Genomic DNA, 25238 nt, shown 5'->3' with positions numbered 1-25238 from the left:
TATATATATATATACACACACACACACAGTATGTGCCATTATATATGCAATAGGTACCATTATATAGCCAATAAATGCAATTATATATATGAAACATTTCAATGTATGTCCTCATCATCTTCACTTTTGAAGCCCTTTCACAGTTTGTTCAGCCCCTGCCATCTCTCAAAGGTAGACTTAATTATCTTCTCTAAATTCTGATTACTCTGTGCTCCAGCCATGCTAACACTTTAAGCGTTCCTCAAATGCTATGGTCTCTGTGCTTTTGCAAATGCTTTTTTCATTTTTAACACAAAGATCTTGAACGAACCACCTGTCAACCACTCACACACAAAATTTTCATTCTGGTGACTCTTTCCTCATTGTTGGAGTCCTCAAACACATTGCCTCTCAGATGCTGTGCCCCAGACCCAGGGCACTGGACAAACACTGCTCTCTGCGCACCTGAAGCATGGGGGTGTGATTCATTTATTTCCTGACTGTCTCATGCAATATGTTGAATATTTTGAACTTAATAGCAATGTTTTATTACTTTCTACATCATCTTCATTTCTCTGTCAAACACACGGTGTTGATAATGTTGAGTGTAAACATTTCACAGCATGGAGCTTTTTTTCCTTACCCTTTCTTTAATTTCTAAAGGGGAAGCCAGTTTTTCACATCTCTAAGTGCTTCATTGCTCTGCTTTAAGGAAAAAGAACATTTTGACTCCATAAAGCCTGGTCAGAACAGACAATGATGATAAGAAACACAAAATTGCCTCTCTAGGAATTTATTTTCGAAAAAGAAAAAATCTAGTATAAATCTGAGTGGCTCATTAATCGAATCACAAAGCTTGTTGTTCAGTCGCTCAGTCGTGTCCAGCTCTTTCTGACCCCATAGACTGCAGCACACAAGGCTTCTCTGTCCCTCACCAACTCCTGGAGCTTGCTCAAACTCATGTCCATTGAGTCAGTGATGCCATCCAATCATCTCATCCTCTGTCTTCCCCTTCTCGTCCTGCCCTCAATCTTTCCCAGCATCAGGGTCTTTTCAAATAAGTCAGCTCTTCACATCAGATGGCCAAAGTATTGGAGTTTCAGCTTCAGCATCAGTCCTTCCAAAGAATACCCAGGGCTGATCTCCTTTAGAATGGACTGGTTGGATCTCCTTGCAGTCCAAGGGACTCTCAAGAGTCTCCTCCAACACCGCAGTTCAAAAGCATCAATTCTTTGCTGCTCAGCTTTCTTTATGGTCCAACTCTCACATCTGTACATGACTACTGGAAAAAGCATAGCTTTGAGTATACTGACCTTTGTCTGTAAAGTAATGTCTCTACTTTTTAATGTGTTGTCTAAATTTGTCATAGCATTGCTCAGAACAACTGAAAAAAAAAAAGGGGGGGGGGTGGTGGTATTTAATCCCAGTGCTATGAATAACTGTCTTTGATAAAGCTGTGATGTGGACAGTGAAGGTGATGATCCAGATAATGCAAACATGGCAGTCTATTCTGAGGCCGGTCACTTTTGCATAAACAAATGAGATGAGGGTGATGATAATCTTTTGGAAAAACCCAACAAATGCTGTAGAGGGGATTTCTGCATTGGGTGGAGGTAAGACATTTGCCTTTCACTGTCTCTTCGGGCTCTGAGGGTCTAGGATTCCATGACAGAACCAAATGGTTTCTTTACCTGGATTTTCATTGCCTCAGAAATCGCATGGGGCTCTGAAGGCAGCAGAGAGAAGAGTTGGCCCTGGGCCAGAACATCAACCTGATGACACATTTCATCCTTTTGGGATTTTCAGAGCATCCCGAGCTTCAGGTCATCCTTTTCAGTCTGTTTCTGGGGATCTTCTTCATGACTCTGGTGTGGAAGCTGGGCCTTATCGTCCTGATCGCGGTGGAGTCACACCTCCACTCCCCCATGTATTTCTTCCTCGGTAACTTGTCCTTCATTGACCTCTCGTATACCTCCTCCATAGCCCCTAAGACGCTCTGTGACTTCTTCAGGGAGCAGAAGACCATCTCCCTCATGGGCTGTGCCGCCCAGTTTTTCTTCTTCATCGGGATGGGGACGCGGAGTGCCGCTTCCTGGCAGCCATGGTGGACGATCGGTTCGCCGCCATGCGCAGCCCTGCAGCCCTCTGCTCTGCGCAGCCCCCCCCTGCTCTGCGCAGCCCTCCCCGCTCTGCGCAGCCCTCCCCGCTCTGCGCAGCCCCCTCTGCTCTGCGCAGCCCTCCCCGCTCTGCGCAGCCCTCGTGACGCCCCCGTCTGTGTGCGGATGGCCGTCGCAGCATACACTGGAGGCCTCCTCACCTGACTGGTGCAGACCAGATCTGTATCCGGGCTCCAATTCTGTGGGCTACGGGTCATTCACCACTTTTTCTGTGACCTGCCACCCTTGCTGGTCTTGTCTTGTTTCAGCCCCTTCCTCAGCCAGGGAGTGACCTCGCTCGTTCGGGACATCAGCTCTTGTTGTCTTGGTTTCCTATGGCTACATCATCTCTGCTGTCACAAGGATCCGCTCAACCCCAGGGTGGACAAAAGCTTTCAATACCTGTGCCTCTCATTTGATCACAGTGACTCTCTTCTATGGCCCTGGTCTCTTTGCATATCTCCACTCCGGTGTTGGCTACTCGCCGGGCCAAGATATGGTGGTGTCCTTGTTCTGTGGAGTTGTGAGTCCCAAAGCTGAACCCCATCATATACAGTTTGAGAAACAAGGAGATAAAAGATGCCTTGAAAAAACTCAAGGAAAGAAGCCAATGTTCACTCTGTGTCTTATAGTTCCTTGAATTAAAAAACAATTTAAATTTTCCTATATGTACCTTGGCATAAAAAATAAGTGGCCCACTTATTATTAGTCATAATAGGAATTTGAGTAATAAGTTAAAGGAGCTATTTCAGATATGACTCCCAACCTACATGTCTACTGCATAATTAGGCCCCACAAAGATTTGCTTATTCCTTTTACTCTTCTGGTCATAGACTGATGGGGTTTCCATTTGATTATTTGTGATAGAAAATAATGTATTTTTTACTTTGGAAGTTTGTTTATATCATTTCTTTTTAGATTCCGCATATAAAGAATGTCATACAATATTTCTCCTTCTCTGTCTGACTTACTTCACTCAGTAGGACACTTTGTGGGTGCATCCATGTTAGTTCAGTTCAGTTCAGTCGCTCAGTCGTGTCTGACTCTTTGCGACCCCATGAATCGCAGCACGCCAGGCCTTCCTGTCCATCACCAACTCCTGGAGTTCACTCAGACTCACGTCCGTCAAGTTGGTGATGCCATCCAGCCATCTCATCCTCTGTTGTCCCCTTCTCCTCCTGCCCCCAGTCCCTCCCAGCATCAGAGTCTTTTCCAATGAGACAACTCTTCGCATGAGGTGGCCAAAGTACTGGAGTTTCAGCTTTAGCATCATTCTTTCCAAAGAACACTCAGGACTGATCTCCTTTAGAATGGACTGGTTGGATCTCCTTGTAGTTCATGGGACTCTCAAGAATCTTCTCCAACATCACAGTTCAAAAGCATCAATTCTTCGGTGCTCAGCTTTCTTTACAGTCCAACTCTCACATCCATACATGACTATTGGAAAAACCATAGCCTTGACTAAACGGACCTTTGTTGGCATAGTAATGTCTCTGCTTTTCAATATGCTATCTAGGTTGGTCATAACTTTCCTTCCAAGGAATAAGCGTCTTTTAATTTCATGGCTGCAATCACCATCTGCAGTGAATTTGGAGCCCCCAAAAATAAAGTCTGACACTGTTTCCACTGTTTCCCCATCTATTTCCTATGAAGTGATGGGACCAGATGCCATGATCTTCATTTTCTGAATGTTGAGCTTTAAGCCAACTTTTTCATTCTCCTCTTTCACTTTCATCAAGAGGCTTTTGAGTTCCTCTTCACTTTCTGCCATAAGGGTGGTGTCATCTGCATATCTGAGGTTACTGGTATTTCTCCTGGCAATCTTGATTCCAGCTTGTGCTTCTTCCAGCCCAGCCTTTCTCATGATGTACTCTGCATATAAGTTAAATAAGCAGGGTGACAGTATCCATGTGGCTGGATGCAAATGGCATGATTTCATTCTTTTTGATGGCTGAGTAATATTCCAGTGTATATGTGCACCACATCTTCTTTATCCATTTCTCTGTCAATGGACAATTAGGTTGTGTTCAGGTATTTTTGGTGACACCCCTTAGCTTTATGGCCTTAGGTGCTGTGTGGCTGATACCTTAGAGCCAGCTGGAGCATGGCCTTATGACCACGAACATTCATTAGAGACCTCTTTACAAAGTACCACTCATATCAATCCATTCATGACTTGGAACAAACATTTTCTTCCCCTTTCTTTGGGTACTGATCTATCCAAAGGTTGATCCTTACCAGGAAGGCTGACTCTAGACTAGGAACCTGAGAGCCCTCACTGAGTTGGGTTTAGAAATGGTTACTCAGAGCCAGCAAAGCAATAAGATACATGTAGACTGTGTGTCTAAAAAGAAAAGAGATTAAGGTCCCATCTGCAGGGTCATAGGGTTCCTTGGGGCTAGAAATAGGGACCTAAACCAGCAGATCCAAAGCTGTGAGCAAGTCACAGTGAGCAAAGAGCAAAGATAATGCAGAAGCTCTGAAGGAGATCAGAGTGCCATGTGGCTAATGCTCACGGCTGAAACCACCGAGTGACTGGGTGGGACCTGACTTAAGAGACAGAGTCAGAGGAGAGAGACTGCCTCCAGCAGCTCTGACTCCACGTCTGTTCCCTAAGCCACTTCTCACTCTTGGCCCTGCGCGGATGTTTGGCTTACCCTCTGTTTTCACTTCATGTCCAGTTGAATTTCCCTTCATGTACTAGAATTTGTATCTTTTCTATTGTTTCTCCAGAGTTTGACTGCAGCCCGGAACATGATTCAGATAACCCTCCCGTCGTTTTCACGAATTGCTTCGGAAGGGGCCCCACACTATGACATGGTCTGAGATAGGAAAGCTAACTCAGTAAGTCTGCAGCAGAACTGAATGTGGATTTTAATTTGTCTCTGATCCTATTTTACAAGATAGTTCTCGAGCAAAGAGCAAAACTTATGAAGTCTTGCTTCTTTAGTGCTTGTGGGTACAGATCATGGTGAACCATGACAGTCATCCTTAAGCTCCTTTAACTTTGGCTATAACTCTTCTGCCTCAGTCCTTTTAATTCATGCTGGGATTTGATCCATTCTCTGACCACTTGGGTTATTGGCAGTTTATACGTAGGAGGGGGCTCCTACGAGCCCCCTGGGTGCTCAGCAGTAGAGAATCTGGCTGTCAATACAATAGACAGGGATTTGATCCTTGGTTCAAGAAGACCCCCTGGAGAAGGAAGTGGCAACCCACTCCAGTATTCTTGCCTGGGAAATCCGAAGGACGGAGGAGCCTGGTGGGCTACAGTCCAAGGGGTCACAAGAGTCAGACACAACTTAATGACTAAATAGCAACAACATGTACAGGAGGGGCTATGACTTTGAAGTTCATCTGTGAAGCCTTCCTTGGTCTCTGACTCCTTCAGAGGAAGTTCCGCATTACTGTGGTATATTCCCGTAGCATCCTCTATTTCATCTATCAGCTCCTGTGAGACTGCAGGTTTTTCTTTTTTACTTATGTGTCTTCTACTCAAGTTGTAAACATCTCTCTACTGTGTCCCTGAAGCATAGGATATGACTGGGACAAACTCTGTGTTAATAAGTATTTGCTTAATTAATGAATAAATCTCAATTCATTTGGCAGATGATTTAAAAATTTTATGTCAAAGGAAGGAATGAACACTTATTAGAAGCTTATTATATGCCAGGCATTGTTCCCAAAGCTTTTAAAAATTGTATTCCAACTCTATAACATATGTGGAGATTCTCCATTTAAAAATATTGGAACACCATAGGGAAGGGAATATTTCTTTTATTTTTAAAGAAATATTTTTGATCTGGATCATTCTTTGGTAGAGTCTTTATTTAGTCTATTACAATATTGTTTCTGTTCTGTGCTTTTTGGATTTTTGGCCAGGAGGTATGTGGGATCCCAGCTCCCCAGCCAGGGATCACACTGGTACCACCTTCAATGGGAGGCAAAGTCTTAACCACTGGATCACCAGGAAAGTCCCAGATGTTTCTTTTGAACAGTAACCCTCCATTTCAACCCCTTCCTGCACTCCCCAAGAGGCAATTATGGTTTATACTGGCATGTAAGTTTATACTTTTTCTGCTTAATAATATTCTTATATGTACCAGTCAAAAATATATAGTGCTGTTTTATGTGGCTCTATATGTAGTCACATAAGTGAAATTCGTATTGATTGGTTTTTCTATATGCTGATTTTTTAAAAACTTAATCATTACTTCCTGGACCTCTTTCCATGTTATACATATAATTCTCCCTCAGTCTTTTCCACTGTTGTAGAACTGACACACCAGAATCTACATACCTATTCCTCCCTGGACATTTAGGGAGTTTCCAGTTTTGGCTAATTTATGACAAAGAGTGTTGCAACATACACATTTGTATACACCCTTCCTGCTAATATGCACTTTTATGGTAAAACCGAGAAGTTGAATTGCTGCCTACAGGACATGCATATTTAAAAGTTTTTATAGAACTGCCAAGTTCTCTCTAGAGTGGCTACAAATGGAGCCTCCTGACAGCAATGTAATAGGACAGCTGTATCGTACCCTGGATGAAGTGTGACCACTATCAATATCAAACTGATTTTTTCCTCCCCAATATTTCTTCAAATGTACTCTTTTAATCCTTGAAATGACCCTGTTAGACAGGATTGTTTATTGTCCTCATTTACATACTACAGAAAGTCTCTGATATACACAATTTTTTTTTTTAATTCTTACAACCAAAGTATGAGACGGGTTTTAATCATCTTTATCTAAGAGATAAAGTATGTAAGCCTCAGGAAGGAAGTTACGTAACATATCCGAAGGCACACAAGCTAAGATCTTAAGTGTATGTCTACATGATACCAAGTCCATTAATTGAATACATATTCTCACACGTGTGCTTGGCATCATCCAGAGATGAAGAAAATATTAAAACAAATTCTGTTAAAAAAAAAAAAGAAAAGACTAATTTCTCAAGTCAGGCATGATTTCAGGGCATGATAGAAAGGAGGACTGACTGGCTTCTGTTAAATAGTTAGGACTAGTTTCAATAAGACCACCATGAAGTTCTGTATGAGGAGTTCTAGACCAGGAACTTTATTTTTAAAACAGCAATTCAAAAAGTATTATTCAAAAGTGGATTTGTTAATGCAACAATCTTATAAATGGCTTTATTCCCAAATAACTGTGAAACGAGGAGAAACCAAAATGTTAAAATTGAATTAATTAAATTAATATGAATGAACAACGCTCTTCAAAGGTAACAGTAGTAATGAAGCTTCAACCCAAGGTCCCTGGTGGTTCAGAAGGTAAAGAATCTGCCTGCAATGTAGGAAACTCCAGGTTCAATCCCTGGGTTGGGAAGATTCCCCTGGAGAAGGAAATGGCAACCCATTCCAATATCCTTGCCTGGAGGATTCCATGGAGAGAGGAGCCTGGCGGGCTGCAGTGCATGAGGTCACAAAGACTCAAACACGACTCAGTGATTAAGACTTTAACTTTCTGTACTCAGGTGAAGAAAGGACCAGTTGTGCTGCAGGCTCCGGAGGAGAACAGTCTAGACAGCAGTGTATCAGGATATCAGGGTTAGGGGCATAATATTACTGCAAGGCGGGTGGTGGTTGATGCTTTTAAGTCTCCCACTGGATTAAGCCAGACAAAAGAGAGTGATTAAAGAAGAGTTTAGCAGACAACATTGTATCAACATCCACAATGAATGGTTTATACTGGAGGACCCCAGAGGAATTTTACACTCTGACGGCTTTCCTATCAACAGTTTTACTGTAATAATTTCATTAACACTGTGAATTGTCCCACTGAACATGGAAACACAAATTCTTTCTACTTTGATCGCTGACAAGTTTTGAGTAAAATCTGTGACGTCTGTAGCCAGAATTTAGGTCACTGTGATGAGCACTTTTATTCTTACTCCTGGCTCTGATCTCTCCTTTTTTCTTCCACCGTTCTTTTAATCCGTTATTTCGGGTTATTTTGTGCAAGCTGCTTGCTCAAACATTTTGGAGCCAAGTTGAGTAGAAAGATGACCAAAGAGTTTGCTCTGCCCACAGGCTGGTGCATTAGACAGTGAATTCGCTTGGTTCTCTGGGTCACACATATCTCTAACCTCAGCTGAAATCAAATTTCTCTCCCTAATCTGCAGTCATCTCAGATGCCCTTTGCATCATTGTCCTCATTCTGTCTCTCTGCTTCTCTTCTGTGTCTGTCTCTCTATCTCTTTCTACCTGCGTGTTTCACTGTGACTCTGTCTCTATCTCCCTCTGTCTTGGAAGACCACCCGGACCCTCTGGTCCAACTTGAGATGTTCCTCTCTGGTCACTTGTCAGCCAGTACTTTCTTTTTCACATAATGCATCATTGTTCGGTGTCTGTCCTCCTGTTAGGCTATAATCCCCATGCAGAGCAAGTGGTGCCTGAAACATAGCACTTGAACACACAATTTTTGTGAACACACTAATAACTTTCTCCATCTCAGAACATTCTTAGCCATCAGTAACCTCTGAGGACTAGCTTGTTCCACTCCCCTCTTTTCACAAAGAACTGAGGCTCTAAGCGGTGAAATAATTTGCAAATGAGTCACAGCTGGCTATTGAGAATGCTCCCTTTCAGCCCAGCAATCTTCCCATGTCTACACAGCAGCTGGCCGTTGCTGTCAACAATTCACCCAAAAGGAGGTGAAAGGTTCCTTAAGAAAGAATGCGGTGTGGTCTAAAAGCCCTGGCTTCACAGTTTGGTAGCTCTGACTTCCTGTTTTCAGGAAAATCATGCTGCTTCAGCTCTGCCTTGTGAACTTTTCCCCTTCTAATCAGAGTTATAAAACCTCAGCTGGGAGAAACTGTAGACATTGTACACAAACTGGCAGTTTTCAGACTATGTTCCAGGGACCCCATGAAGGAAATGAAGCCGCTGGGTGTGGAGGCTGGTCCTTGCTTGTCAGAGGTGGCGGCTCTCTTACACATTCTGTGGACTAGTTTCCATGAAGGCCTGCATTGGGAAGTAAGGGCTCCACTGCTAAAATCACGTTTACAATCTACAAACCTAATACAGTCCTCTAACTTGGAGAATTAGAATTAGGAAATGGGAGTCCAGAGAGGAGCATCAGTTTGCAAGAAGACGAGGTGAGGATTCCACCTGAGCTCTTCTGACTCCCTGTGACTTGACCGTGAACTTCTCTCTACACATGCACACACACACTCACATACACACTCACAAACACACATACACACTAACACATATATGCATTCACAAACACGCACAGATACAAACATACGCATGCACTAACACATACACACTCACACATACTCACACATACATAGATACACAGTCACAAACACACACACACTAATACATATACATGTTCACATACATACTCACACACTAACATATACACACTCACACATACACATACACACATAGATACACAGTAACAAACACACACACACACTAATGCTTATACACATTCACATACATACACACTAACACATATGCACTCACACATACTCACACATACACACTAACACATACACACATAGATACACAGTAACAAACATACACAAACATATACACATTCACATACACACTCACACACACACATACACACTAACAAATACATACACACATAGATACACAGTCACAAACACATACACAGTTACACAAACACTCACATACGCACACACAACTCACCCATGCGCATAGACAAGCTCGCATGCATACACAATCACAAACACACTCTCTCTCACACACACACCACACACCAGGTTTGTGTGTGAAGGGGAAGGGGGAAGGGGAATGTGAAGGAAATGAAGGGGAAGCTGGGACGGCAGCCTGGCGTGCTGCAGTCCTTGGGGTCACGAAGAGCTGGACGCAACTGAACGGCAGCAGCATCGCACTGCCTGTGAGCTGGCCTAACCCTTCTCCCCAGGACCTCAGCTTTCGCCCTCTCGCCCTCTCTCCACGTCAGCAGGGCGCCCGCCACCCCAGCCCCTGTCCCCAGCCCCTGCCCACTCTCAGGAGACAGTCTATTCTGTCTACTTGATGAGCAAGCTGTTTTCCATCTTTCTCCGAGGACCACAGGGAGAGAGAAAGCAGGTCCCCCTGGGCCCCCAACTCCCCCTGTGAAGGAGAGCTAGCTCTGGAGAAGGGTCTCAGGCTCAGGGAAGGGGCTCTCTTCCTGGGGGAAGGGGTGTGAGAGCAGGAGAGTTTGCCTCCCAAGCCCTCCTGCCGCAATGTACATGCCACCGCCCCCTGGATCTATGGAAAAGGCAGCTGGGCCGAACGGGCACAGCAAGAGGGGTCTGGGCTGGCTGAGCCCGCCCGGGGGACTCCCCTTCCCCGAGGCACACGGGCACAGGCGCTGTTCTGCAAACACGAAGACTGAAGCTGAAAACCCGGAAAGGGCGAGCCACGGGTGCTGGGAAGAGAACTCAAAATCCGAGCAGGAGGCGTGCGGAAGCCTCGTGGCTTGGGGACTCTCTGAGCCAGATGCGGACCTCAGAGCAGGGCTTTGGGGTCATGACCTGCCATGGGAGGTCATGTCGGCCACTGGTCCTGAGTGCAGTGCTCATGGGGGTCAAGAAGGGTTGCCTGCACCTGTGGGTGAGGAAACCTCCACTCACATGCCCATGGAAAATGACTAGGCTGCCTGCCTCTTCCCCGAGGTCAGAGAACCTACGAACTGATCTGTGGCAACAGGCTTATGTTGACACAGGTGTGAGGTCTGAGGTCACAGAGACTCCGAACCAAGCAATTAACACAAACACTGGTTCACGGGTTGTAAGGCCTCAGCAGAGACAAAGTTAAGACCATCTTGGAGGGGCAGCTGAACAAACCAAGGCAAACCAGCCTCCCACAGCAAGCCCCGGTGGAAAAGGAGCCCAGGAGTCACAAATGACAAGCCGCACAGGGAAACAAGTCACCAGGAGGAAGCATCAGCAGGAGCAACATGTGGGTGAGCGTACATGCCGCGACCAGCACGGAACAGAATCTTCTTCAACTTTTCCAGTTGAAGATCACAGCCACGGCTTTCAAGTTGAGGCAGGCTGGGACTGGATTGCAGACTCATGCAGACTCTGGAAAGGAGTTCAACACACCCTCTTATTTTACAGGTTGGGAAACAGTGACTCAGAGAGGGGAACTGACTTGTCTGTGGTCACCAGCAGGTTAGATCGGAATGAGGAATAGAATCCAAGTCTCCAGATTTCTAACCCTGGGTTACTTTTACTGCCCCACGTTGCCCTAATTTGCCAAGATAGAAATGGAAGGGACCTCCCTAGGGGTCTAGTGTTAGGAATCCACCTGCCAATGCAGGGGACACAAGTTTGAGCCCTGGTCTGGGAAGATTCCACATGCCGCTGTGCAACTAAGCCTGTGAGCCCCAACTACTGAGTCCACGCTCCCTAGAGTCCATGCTTTGCCTCTAAGAGATGCTGCCATGAGGAGAAGCCACAGCCACGACCAGCGGAAGTCCGTGCACAGCAACAGACACCCAGAGTGGTCGAAAATTTAAAAATAAATAAATAACTAAAATCCTAGTTCTAAGAGAAGACCAGGAGGAAAGGAGGACAGAAAGGCCTACTTAAGACCAAGGAAGGGAATTCTCTGGTGGTCCAGTGGTCAGGATGGTGCCACACTTCTGCTACAGTGGGCACAGGTTCAATCCCTGGTTGGGGAACTAAGATCCCTCATGAAATACAGTGAGAAAAAATAAAAAAAGACCTAGGAAAACCCCAAATCAGGGCTCTGACCTATATTAGCAAAACTCAAGTTTGGTGTTTTCATAATGAGAATTTTTCAATAAGCCCCTCCTATCTCCACTTTGCATTATACTGACCTTTCTTCCCCCCCCCCCCCCACCTATTCTTCCCCTATTTTCCTTAGTCCTTCTCTTGACTGTCAGCTGGTGGACCTGTTATCAGATGGGGCAAGTCAGCTCTGTGATCCTGGCTCCTTCTTCCTCAACCTCTGCCCCACCCTCTGGGCAAGCCCTCCTCGCACACTGTGTAGGAGGGTTAGGGAGTGGTTAAAGGAACAAGTGAGGACCAAGTACCTCCAGGCCACCTTCCATAGATGCACACACTTGGCAGGGATGGGGACCAAGGCGGGTGTGGAAATAGGTATGAGTTCAGTCCTGCAGGATCTGAGCTTTACATACCAGATCAGATATAAATAAGACAGAAGCTCATACAGGGACATCCCCTCTGGGCTCTTATAATTCATGTGTTACACAAGACACTAGGCTTACACTCTCCCCAACTCACTAAGATACAATTATAGACCAGAAAGCCAAAGTAAACTTTGCAGTAAGAAATATAAGCAGTACAAGCTAGGCTGAGTAAGTGCTCAAAGATACTGATGCAAATCGAAACAAAAATCCTATAATCATTTGGCTTCAGCTTGAAAATTCATTATCAACCACTCAGTAACCTTAAAATGCATTGCAATATACATTAGGTGCAGATAAGTACTGTTCGATTCCACTTCTACGACATACCTAGAATGGTCAAATTCATAGAATCAGAAAGTGTGTGTGTGTGTGTGCGTGCGTGTGTGTGTGTGTGTGTGTTGGTCGCTCAGTCATGTTTGACTCTTTGTCACACTATGGACTATAGCCTGCCAGACTCTTCTGTCCATGGAATTCTCTGGACAAGCATACTGGAGTGGGTTGTCATTCTCATCTCCAGGGCATCTTCCCAACCCAGGGATTGAACCTGGGTCTCCTGCACTGCAGACAGATTGCTTACTGTCTGAACCACCAGGAAGGCCCAGAGTGAGAAGTACATTGGTAGGTGTCAGGGTCCGGGGATGGGGTGGTGAGGGGAAATGGGGTGTTGGTGTTTAATGCTGACAGAGTTTCAGTTCAGGAGGGTGAAGATTCAGGAGATGGATGGTGAAGAGAGCTGCACAGCAAAGTAGGAAGTGAAGGGACTTAGTACTGAATTGTACAGTTAAATATGGCTAACATGAAGGTTTTATGTGACTATTATCACAATAAAAATTTTTAAAAAGATCTGATTTACCAGGGAAATGTTCTCAAAATATTAGCAGCTTTGTTGGCTTTATTCACTTGTCTATTCTCCCAGTAGTAACATATATTAATTAGGCTTTTGCTACGTACCACATGTAGCATTCGCCTTGAGTAATACAGTGATGAACAGATAAAATCCAGGCTCTTCCCATAAGGAGCTTACAGTTTACTAGAAAGTGAAAGTGTTGGTTGCTCAGTCTTGTCCAGCTCTTTGCGACCCCATGGACTGTAGCTGGCAGTCTCCTCTGTCCGTGGAATTCTCCAAGCAAGGATACTGGAATGGGCTGCCATCCCATTCTCCAGGGGATCTCCTTGACCCAGGGTCTGAACGTGGGTCTCCTACACTGCAAGCAGTTTCTTTACCATATGAGATACCACGGAAGTCCACAGTTTAACCTAGAGGAGAGAACAAGCATCCATTCAAATAGTGATAAATGCAAGGGATTCTGTGGAGCATATAGAGGAACAATATAATATTCATTAATCAGTCAGTTCAGCCTCTCAGTCATGTCCGATTCTTTGTGACCCCATGGATGCAACATGCCAGGCCTCCCTGTCCATCACCAGCTCCCAGAGTTTACTTAAACACATGTTCATCGAGTCGGTGATGACATCCAACCATCTAATCCTCTATTATCCCCTTCTCCTGTCTTCAATCTTTCCCAGTGTCAGGGTCTTTTCCAATGAGTCAGTTCTTCACATCAGGTGGCCAAAGTGTTGAAGTTTCAGCTTCAGCATCAGTCCTTCCAATGAATATTCAGGACTGATTTCCTTTATGATGGACTGGTTGGATCTTCTTGCAGTCCAAGGGACTCTCAAGAGTCTTCTCCAACACCACAATTCAAAAGCATCAATTCTTCAGTGCTCAGCTTTCTTTATAGTCCAACTCTCACATCCATACATGACCACTGGAAAAACCGTAGCTTTGACTAGATGGACCTTTGTTGGCAAAGTAATGTCTCTGCTTTTTAATGTGCTCTCTAGGTTGGTCATAGCTTTTCTTCCAGGGAGCAAGTGTCTTTTCATTAATATTCATCAATTTTCTGCATTCACTAATGTTTCCCTGTGAGGTACAATCCCAGTGAAGCAAATGTCAAAAGAAAAAAGGAGATAAGGCAGCAGAAGAGACAGAGCAAATCAAGGGGTGAGTTTGATCTCAGCGAGGCAGCTGTGAGCAGTGGCATGAAGTGAGATCTTAAGTCCCTGCCCAGGAACTGAACCCAGGTAGCCTGTGCCTCCCTTGTAGCTCAGTTGGTAAAGAATCTGCCTGCAATGCAGGAGACCCAGGTTTGATCCCTGGGTCAGGAAGATCCCCTGGAGAAGGAAATGGCAACCCACTCCAGTATTCTTTGCCCCTGGGGAAAAATGCATTTATCACAGAGGCAGAAACTGTAAGCTGTTAGAAATATAGCATAACAACAAATGGGAGAGCGCACAGATAAATGGTTTGTTTAGCTGAGACAGAAGCAAGGCAGAGATATACACCCAGAGAGAAAGAGTCTGGGTGTCCCCCAGTGAGGAGTGCAGTAAAGAGGCGGCTATGTCATTTTCATAGGTCAGTCCTTCTGGGCCTTTGTTTACCGTTAGCCAATTATCTGGTTTCTCTTTCCACACTGACCTACCTGGGACCCTCCCCTGGGTGTGCACAACCACCGCCACCCCCCCACCCCACCCACAGCCAAGATGGGTCTTGGAGTGAAAGCTTCTGGGAGGAGCAAGGCTGATTATGGCCTGGTGTTATCCCTTGACGTTAGACCCACAGGGAGCCTTTCTGCACAAGTGCAGCATCTCCTTTTCCCAACGAGGGGCAGGGATTGGAGATCCCTAACCCTTTACTCAGACGGGGTTGTGCCTCTTTGTCCTTGTCGTGGCTGTTGCCGTGACTATTAACCTAAGGTGCTGACAAGAGACAGAGACTAGCTAATTACCCTGTGTCTGTTACTTCCCAGTCAGAGGGCAAACAGGAGGCTGATGGTCAATGCCTTAACGGGACCCCACCTAACTCTTGTCTCAGGAAATGCTAACGGTTGTAAGTATCCAGGCTGAAGTCCCCGTCTGCGCGCCCCATGAAATGTGGACAGGAGGCCAGCTGTAAATGTCTGATCGGGAGCCCATCTATCTCCTGACTCAGATTCCTGAGCTGATCACAGTCTGAGGAAAGACACAGACAGTTGCTGAGTCATGTACGTGTCTTCCGACAGAGCCTAGGAAACCACCAGTCTTCACTGTCGTCCGCTGGAGGGAGAAAGGAGGAACCGCTCACGTGCCCGGCTCCTCCTGTCTGTCAGTGTTCACTACTGCAGAAGTCCTCTGTATTTCTGGGTTGTGTTTGCCAGCATCCTCTGACCAACTACTGGAGGAGCCACGCCCACATCTGGCGGCCTAGGGCTTCACTTGAGTTCAACAGTGAAGAAGGAGCCAAAGTCTCTTCGGTTCAGTACTGTTTATTTTTTTTTAAATATGTATTTATCTGCTTCTGGCTGTCCTGGGTCTTTGAAGCTGCTCTTGGACTTTCTCTGGCTGCGGTAGGTGGGACCGACTCTCCAGTTGTGGCGCATGAGTTTCTCTCGCTGTGCTCACCGGCTCTAGAGTTAACGGGCTCAGTAGCTGTGGCCACGGGCTTAGTTGTCCCACGGCCTGTGGCATCTTCCCGGACCAGTGACTGAACCCGTGTCCCCTGTATTGGCAGGTGGAGTCTTAAATGCTGGACCACCAGAGAAGTCCTCCATAGTGTTTAGAGTCTCCAGACACAATAGAGTACTCAGTCAAATTCAGATGTCATTTATTGTTTTTTTAAGTAATTTATTTATTTGGCCATGTGGCTTGTAGGATCTTTGTTCCCTGACCAGAAATCGAAGCCCAGGCTTATGGCAGTGAAAGCACCGGGTCTTAACTCCTGGACGGCCAGTGAACTCCCAAATTTGAATGTGAGATAAACAGTGAATATTTTTCTTGGTATAAATATGCCCCCAATGTTGCATGAGACATACTTCTACTAAAAAATTATTTTTGTTTACCTGAAATTTAAATGCAATTGGGCATCCCGTATTTTCATCTGCTAAGTCATGCAACCTTCCTCTTATGGGGTGGGTGGAGACCACAGCAGAGTCTGGACCCCCTCCTGGGAGAGGTTGAGTGCCCTTGGAGGACCACCCAGTGCTCTTCACAGAGGAAGCAGTGGAGGGCTGGGGCGGCTGACGCAGCTGGAGATATCTAGAGAGGCGATAAATTCACCTAGTACAACCTAAGCCTGTGGGTTCTGGGAGGCCTTTAGAAGGAAATTATGTTTAAACTGAAATATTAAGGACTGGCAAGAATTCGCCCGGAGAATTTGTGGAGTAGTTCCGTCTGAATAAACAGCATCCACTGTCCAACCAGTCCATCCTAAAGGAGATCAGTCCTGGGTGTTCATTGGAAGGACTGATGCTGAAGCTGAAACTGCAATACTTTGGCCACCTCATGCGAAGAACTGACTCATTGGAAAAGACTCTGATGCTGGGAGGGATTGGGGGCAGGAGGAGAAGGGGACGACAGAGGATGAGATGGTTGGATGGCATCACCGACTCAGTGGATGTGAGTTTGAGTAAACTCTGGGAGTTGGTGATGGACAGGGAGGCCTGGCGTGCTGCAGTCCACGGGGTTGCAAGGAGTCAGACCCAACTGAGCGACTGAACTGAACTGAACTGTCCAGCACCCAGACAGTGGACTTCAAGTTTGTGTAACTGCCTTTAGCTGTAGTTTGGCCTGCACCTCAAAAGGCAACTCTTCTATTTGAGTTTGTCTCTGCAACAGCCCAAATAAATAAGTGTGCATCATCAACATTTTCTTGCGGCCTCACATCCTCTTTCCTCTCTGCCCCAGTCCCTTTCTACTTTATGTCTTTATGAATTTACTGCTTCTGTGTACTGACGCTGAGCACTGGTGCCAAATTGCATCTCAGAGACAGAGTTTTGGGTGAAGCAGAAAAGAAAAACAACAGGGACTACAGGGTGTCAATGCCCCGTCGACTGAGCGACCAACCTGGGGATCTGATGAGGAGTTTTACAGCAATGAAAACTGACCTTTCCCCTCCTGTGGCCACGGCTGAGGTTTCCAAATTTGCTGGCCTACTGAGTGCAGCACTTTCACAGCATCATCTTTCAGGATTTGAAATAGCTCAACTGGAATTCCATCACCTCCACTAGCTTTGTTTGTAGTGATGCTTCCTAAGGCCCACTTGACTTCACATTCCAGGATGTCTGGCTCTAGGTGAGTGATCACAGCATCGTGATTATCTGTGTCGTGAAGATCTTTTTTGTACAGTTCTTTTGTGTATTCTTGCCACCTCTTCTTAATATCTTCTGCTTCTGTTAGGTCCATATCATTTCTGTCCTTTATCGAGCCCATCTTTGCATGAAATGTTCCCTTGGTATCTCTAATTTTCTTGAAGAGGTCTCTAGTCTTTCCCATTCTGTTGTTTTCCTCTATTTCTTTGCATTGATCACTGAGGAAGGCTTTCTTATCTCTTTGGAACTCTGCATTCAAATGGGTATAACTTTCATTTTCTCGTTTGCTTTTCACTTCACTTCTTTTCACAGCTATTTGTAAGCCCTCCACAGACAGTCATTTTGCTTTTTTGCATTTCTTTTTCTTGGCGATGATTTAAGGGCAAGATTGCTGATAAGGATCACGGTGTGTGCAGGGCCTGCACTCCTGTAATCTGGCCTCAGATGGTCTCCTGATGAGCTTCTGTGGTTCTCAGTTCAGTTCAGTTCAATCACTCAGTCGTGTCTGACTCTGCGACTCCATGAATTGCAGCACGCCAGGCCTCCCTGTCCATCACCATCTCCCAGATTTCACTCAAACTCACGTCCATCAAGTCAGTGATGCCATCCAGCAATCTCATCCTCTGTCTTCCCCTTCTCCTTCTGCCCCCAACCTTCCCAGCATCAGTCTTATCCAATGAGTCAACTCTTTGCATGAGGTGGCCAAAGTACTGGAGTTTCAGCTTTAGCATCATTCCTGCCAAACAACACCCAGGGCTGATCTCCTTCAGAATGGACTGGTTGGATCTCCTTGCAGTCCAAGGGACTCTCAAGAGTCTTCTCCAACACCACAGTTCAAAAGCATCAATTCTTTGGTGCTCAGCTTTCTTCACAGTCCAACTCTCACATCTATACATGACCACTGGAAAAACCATAGCCTTGACTACATGGACCTTTGTTGGCAAAGTAATGTCTCTGCTTTTGAATATGCTATCTAGGTTGGTCATAACTTTTCTTCCAAGGAGTAAGTGTCTTTTAATTTCATGGCTGTAGTCACCATCTGCAGTGATTTTGGAGCCTCAAAAGATAAAGTCTGACACTGTTTCCCCATCTATTTCCTATGAAGTGATGGGACCAGATGCCATGATCTTCGTTTTCTGAATGTTGAGCTTTAAGCCAACTTTTTCACTCTCCTCTTTCACTTTCATCAAGAGGCTTTTGAGTTCCTCTTCACTTTCTGCCATAAGGGTGGTGTCATCTGCATATCTGAGGTGATTGATATTTCTCCCAGAAATCTTGATTCCAGCTTGTTCTACTGTGGTTCTAGAGGTTATCAAACTGTGACCTTCTCTCTGGAATGAAGAACCCTTCATCAAATAGTCAACATCTTCTGCGTGTTGGGGGCTTTAGTTCTGCAGAGGAGCTCACAGACACCGCTGCGTGCAGCCCTTGAGTCAGAGCCAGGGCCCTGCCCCAGACTGCACTGCTGTTTCTTGGCTGCTCCTTCCCTGTCTCTCCATCCCCTCTCTTCCTTGATTAGCAACTGTTTGGACAGTTTGTTCCTTTGTAACTCAAGGTAGGTCTTGGAGGCCGAAGCCTATTTCCTACAATCAAGAAACGGGGGGACACAGAAGAGCTGGGGTTCCCAGAAGCCACCCCCCAGGGTCTTACTTGGTTTTAGCGCCTCATGTAAGTGGGACTCGTATAGTGTTTGCCCTTTCGCATCTGTCTAGCCCCAGTCTTGACAGGCCTCAGGCAGAAAATTACTTCTGGAATGTGGATTGTCAGCTTCAAATATAAACTAGGTGTCCTTCCTAAATGGAACGTCTTGTCCTTTTGTTCCTATTACCTTAGGCCTTGAAGCCACCATTGACTATTTTTGAATCTTGCTAACAGAGTCCCAAGATTGCAGAGTTTTTACATTTATCCATTTCTTCAGTTAATCTTTCCAACAAATATCTGTTGACTACCTAGTGGGTGCCAGATGCTTTTCTAGGGAAGGCTGGTATTTATGGGGACAAGTTGCAAGAATAATGAAATATTTTCTCCTTATAAGTTAAATGTGCTTTTCCAAGTTCACCAAACTGTGGTGCTTTTGAACTGTGGTGTTGGAGAAGACTCTTGAGAGTCCCTTGGACTGCAAGGGGATTCAACCAGTCCATCTTAAAGGAAATCAGTCTGGAATATTCATTGGAAAGACTGATGTTGAAGCTGAAACTCCAATACTTTGGCCACCTGATGTGAAGAACTGACTCATTGGAAATGACCCTGTTGCTGGGAAAGATTGAAGGCAGGAGAAGGGGACGACAGAGGATGAGATGGTTGGATGGCATCACTGACTCAATGGACATGAGTTTGAGTAAACTCCAGGAGTTGGTGATGGACAGGGAAGCCTGGTGTGCTGCAGTCCATGGGGTTGCAAAGAGTCAGACACGACTGAGTGACTGAACTGAGCTGAACTGAAGCTCACCAAGTACCCTCTCCATCCTGATGCTTGCCCTGGAAATCCCGGAAATTCCCCACAATCCAACAATGAAGGAAGCTACTAGGACCCTTGCATTGAGCATGGTCTTTATCCATTCTCATTTTGTCATTTAAACAAGGTAGAAATAGTCACCCCCTCCAGGACCTCTAGGCTGGTGAGTATGTAAGTCAGCCACCTTCCCTCACTTGCATCTGGAATACAGCATTGCCGCAAAGATGGCCACAGCACAGAAGTATGACCTCAGCCACAGAGATCACAGAAACAATTTGGCCTCAGCTGAAGCAACAGCTTTTTAAGAATCAGAGCTGTGCAGAGATAGTATGTAGGGAGCCACCCTGCCTTGGAAGCATCCAAGCAAAGGATGGATAACCAGTTTGCAAGACAGTACTGGAGGAGGCTCAAGCCTTGGGCTGAGAGCGCTTGTCCCTTCCAATCATGAGATTCCATAATTCTTGGATTCTAAATTAGACGTCAGTAAGCTATGGAGCCCAGGAAAAACCCAGCCTCCGCCTGTTTCTGTAGAGATTTACTGGAGCACAGTCACACTCTACATTTGTGCATCATCCACATGTAGTTCGCACTCTGATGGCAAAGTTGAGTAGTTGTCACAGACACCGTTTGGCTGCAAAGCCTAAGCCATTCACTAGCTGGTGGCCATTTATAGGAAAAGCTTGTGAACCTCATTCTGAGAGACTCCTGGGATGAAGTCTTTGATAAAACCTCCAACTGTCTCCGATTTACCTCTGCCGTTAATCTATGTGGCAAGGCTACTTGATTGTTTTCCTTAAAGATACGCATGTCTTTGTTCAGGATATTAACAAAAAAGATTCAGGTGCTCCCTCTGAGTCAGTATAACTTCCCTATCAATGCTATCAAATGGGTGAGAAGAAAAAAAGGCTCCTGAGGTGCTCTAATACGGTGGCTTTTCTTCCACTCCCCTTCTGCGAGAATTGAGCTGCAGAGTCAGCCTGAAGACTGCAGCAACAAGCTCAGCAAAGCTGAAAGCTGATACACATGGAGCTTCTAGCTGGGATGTACAGAGCTTTACATGGAGAGTTTCAGTCAGTCCTCTTAACAACTTCATTTACTGCATAGACGGACGTCACAGCTGAGGACATGGAGGCTTAGGGAGACTCCAGAGCTTGCCCTGAGTCACCTATGGAGCCAGGATGCTGCTTATATTTCAATTCTGAAACCTCTATTTCACATATACATACATCATACAGCTGTTGAGATATTTTGAGTGACTGTACAAAGCACAACAAAATCTAGAGACTGAATAGAGTCCCAGCCCAGCCCATGTGCTTAATCTTGTATTTAGATCACAGAAAAGTAGTCACGACAATGGGAATATTTCATCAGAGGACCCCAAGCTCCTGATTCCGTGTGATTCCATGATGCAGAACCACCTCCCCTAGCTCACTTGCTTTCATGGTTATTTCAAGCAGGAAGAAAAATGGTGGCGATTTTCACTTCATCTCTGCTCAACATCTGTCTGAAGATCCTGCAGCTAAAGAGGGAAAGACTGAATGTTAGATGGGGTTTGTATTATTCAAAAATAAAAAAATATAGAAATATGAATTCCTGCCAGCAGTTAACCCAGAGAGGCCAGATGCCACCCAGTCATTTCTTTCACTCAAATCTTCCTCCAAGAGGCAGTTACATGACAGGCAAGACTCTGGGACTAAGAAACAAGAGCATGAGAGGAATCCCAGGTGTTTCTGATTTGTGATGGACAAGGCTCTCTGTTTGTCTTCAGCTGAACGAGAATGCAAGAGGCGCTCTTCATATTACACTGGTGTCATTAGGAAACTTGAGGACTGATCAGAGGGGGAGTAAGGTTGGTCTTAACTGCTCAATCCAGTGGAGCTTAGCTTCAGTTCAGTTCAGTTCAGTTCAGTCGCTCAGTTGTGTCTGACTCTTTGCAACCCCATGGCTGCAGCAGGCCAGGCCTCCCTGTCCATCACCAATGCCCAGAGTTCACTCAAACTCATGTCCGTTGAGTCGGTGATGCCATCCAGCCATCTCATCCTCTGTCGTCCCCTTCTCCTCCTGCCCCCAATCCCTCCCAGCATCAGAGTCTTTTCCAATGAGTCAACTCTTCACATGAGGTGGCCAAAGTATTGGAGTTTCAGCTTCATCATCAGTCCTTCCAATGAACACCCAGGACTGATCTCCTTTGGGATGGACTGGTTGGATCCTTAGCTTGGATCTTAGCTTGGAGGGTAGAAAGAAGGAAGCAGTGATTCCAAGGGCTCACCTGGTCAGCTAGACTCTTAAAAGAGCATTAAGTTTGACGAAAAAGAATCAAGAAACCACTGTGGTCAGGTCACAAACAGTCCTGATGGGAAGAACGGTCTCTGAGGAGAAGGAGCTGACAAAGCAAGGACCAAAACACCAGGTTAGCCGTCAACTGCTCAGAAAAGAAAACACTGTCACGTTGTGACTAATTCCTCCTGGATTTTCCAGAAACAGGTTTATTCCAGAGTCTTTAGAAGTCACAGCTCTTTGATCCATTTAGACTATTTGACTGTCAGATTTCAGACTCCTGATAATCCATAGATTTCTGCTAAAACTAAGAAAGGGGGTCGTCACTCCAAACGCAGCCAAATGTTTGTCAGACTGCAGGTGAAATGCAGAAATAGGGGACACCTGGATCCGCTCCAAGCCCACACAGAACTGAACCTCAGACAGTGAGTCATGGTGTGGCTCTGTGTGAGCTGGTGTCAGAAAGCACGTGCTCACACTGAGAAAGAAAGCGGACCTGGGACTTCCCTCTTGCCTCTTTTTGTAGGAAGTGAAACCACTCTGCTGCAAAGCAGGTGCCCAACTTTTGTAGAAAAGTTGCGTTTTTCTTTTTAGAAACTAAAGTTTGGCTTTTAGGCACAAGCCCTTGAGAGCAGCCTTCTGGAGAGTTTATGGGGGTGCCTGGGCCTTTCAGTACAAGCAAAGTGGAAGAAATCACTGGTGAGTAGAGTAAAGCAAGAAAGAAATGGGTGAAATGTTCTGGTCAGACTCTTGGAGGTCACCTCCTCCTGCCTGACCATTATGAGCAGCAATTCCTGCTGGTGGCATGCAAATTTCAGTTGAGCCGAAATTCCCAAATTTGCACTTCTTCTTTCATTGTTTCTCCGTGAATTGAAAAGAGAACTTCCTTGAGCGTAGCAAACACAGTCATAGGCTTTGGATCATCTCAGGTGTATGGAAATTCCGGAACTACTTGGTTTCTTTTGGTTTTTAAATATATATTTGTTGCTTATTTTTCTGAATACGAAAGTAATGATTACTCATCCTTGTGTTTGGGACTTGGTAGATTCTCAATGAAGTTTTGTTAAATGAGTAAAAACATGCTCATTGTTGAAAACTCAAAATATGTAGAAGAGTGGAAAGAAGTAAATAATTCATAAAACCTACCTACTAGATATAACTACTGTCAATGGGTCAGTTGGTGTATATTCCTCATTATATTTGTACATAGTTGAGATCATATTGAATGCTTGTCATGGCTTTTCCTCTTAACATTATGGCATAAGAATTTCTTATGTTATTAAAACTGTTTGAAAATACAATTATGATGGCTGCAAAATATTTTGTCATATGAATGCGATGTAATTTCACTCTTTTGGGCTCTTTTAGCTATTTCATTTTTTCTTCTTGCTGTAATAAAAATGAAGAAGAAGGTGGTCCAAAAGTAAATGACAATGACTAGGTGTTTAGAGATATAGGAACACCTAAATGTAGAGTTATCTATATTCACCTTACTTGTATTCTCATTGAAGAAGAGTGAGATTCCATTAGGATCTACTACAGCCAAAAGAAAAAATAAGAAATTGTCAGCATGTCTTCAAAACAGGATAAGTGAGTTTTCTGATTCTGATGAACTAGCCCTGAGATAGTTTTAAGAAAAGTATATGAATATTTCTGCAAACTTATTGGAAGTACTCAAGGGCATTCAGTTCTAACTTTTCTAATTCTAAATCTGTGATCACTCTACTGAGCTATTAATTTATAACCTGGTCAGAGGCTTGCTTCTCTAGCCAAGTAGAAACCAGGTGTGTGTTTGCTCAGTCACTCTTTGTGACCCCATGGACTGTAGCCCACTAACCTTCCCTGTCCATGGAATTTTCCAGGCAAGAATACTGGAGTGGGTTGCCATTTCCTCCTCCAGGGGATCTTCGTGACCCAGGGATTGAACCCACATCTCCTGTGTCTCCTGCACTGGCAGGCAGATTCTTTACCACTGAGCCACCTGGGAAGCCCAGAAACTGACTCATAAACTAAACCCTTAAAAGATGCTTACTCCTTGGAAGGAAAGTTATGACGAACCTAGACAGCATATTAAAAAGTAGAGACATTACTTTGCCAACAAAGGTCCATCTAGTCAAGGCTATGGCTTTTCCAGTGGTCATGTATGGATGTGAGAGTTGGACTGCGAAGAAAGCTGAGCGCCAAAGAATTGATGCTTTTGAACTGTGGTGTTGGAGAAGACTCTTGAGAGTCCCTTGGACTGCAAGGAGATCCAACCAGTCCATCCTAAAGGTGATCAGTCCTGGGTGTTCATTGGAGGGATTGATGTTGAAGCTGAAACTCCAATACTTTGGCCACCTCATGCGAAGAGTTGACTCAGTGGAAAAGACCCTGATGCTGGGAAAGATTGAAGGCTGGAGGAGAAGGGGATGACAGAGAATGAGATGGTTGCATGGCATCACTGACTCAATGGACATGAGTTTGGGTGGACTCCGGGAGTTGGTGATGGAAAGGGAGGCCTGATGTGCTGCGATTCATGGGGTCACAAAGAGTCAGACACAACTGAACTGAACTGAACTGAACTTGAGTGTAAGTGAATTCCCCAGAGCATGATAACTGAGGCATCAATAGAGCCAGAATGTGATATTTCTGGGTTTACAGAACACCATCAAGGTTTTTTAAATTTTATTTTATTAAAGTGTAGTTGATTTACAATGGTGTGTTAATCTCGACTATACAGCAAAATGACTCAGACACATATATATGTATTCTTTTTCACATCTTTTCCGTTATGATTTACCACAGTATACTGCTCTAGTTCCCTGTGCTGTACAGTAGGGCTTTGCTGTTTATCCTTCCTATACATAATAGTGCACATCTGCTAACTCCAGACTCCCAATCCATCACTCCCTCACCCCCCTTCCCCCTTGCCAACCACAAGTCTGTTAAGTTTATTTGTATTTTCTTTAGATTATACAAATAAGTGAAATCATATGATCTTTGTCTCTCTCTGTCTGACTTACTTCACTTCCTATAATCTCTAGATCCATCAGTGTTGTTGCAAAATGGCATTATTTCATTTTTTTATGACTAGGAAATATGG

General features: G+C 45.0%; 1 long non-coding RNA gene across 1 annotated transcript; it reads left to right on the top strand.

The window, feature by feature from the left end:
- The first annotated feature begins 994 nt into the window (after positions 1-994).
- LOC133227145 (uncharacterized) lies at positions 995-25237 on the top strand. Its single transcript, XR_009729733.1, has 3 exons — positions 995-1592; positions 4869-4979; positions 15361-25237. It is a non-coding gene; the product is annotated as an uncharacterized LOC133227145 (long non-coding RNA).
- The last annotated feature ends 1 nt before the right edge of the window (position 25238 follows it).

This window comes from Bos javanicus, chromosome 15 (assembly GCF_032452875.1).
Source record: "Bos javanicus breed banteng chromosome 15, ARS-OSU_banteng_1.0, whole genome shotgun sequence".
Taxonomy (NCBI): domain Eukaryota; kingdom Metazoa; phylum Chordata; class Mammalia; order Artiodactyla; family Bovidae; genus Bos; species Bos javanicus.
This window is presented reverse-complemented; position numbering and strand designations above follow the sequence as displayed.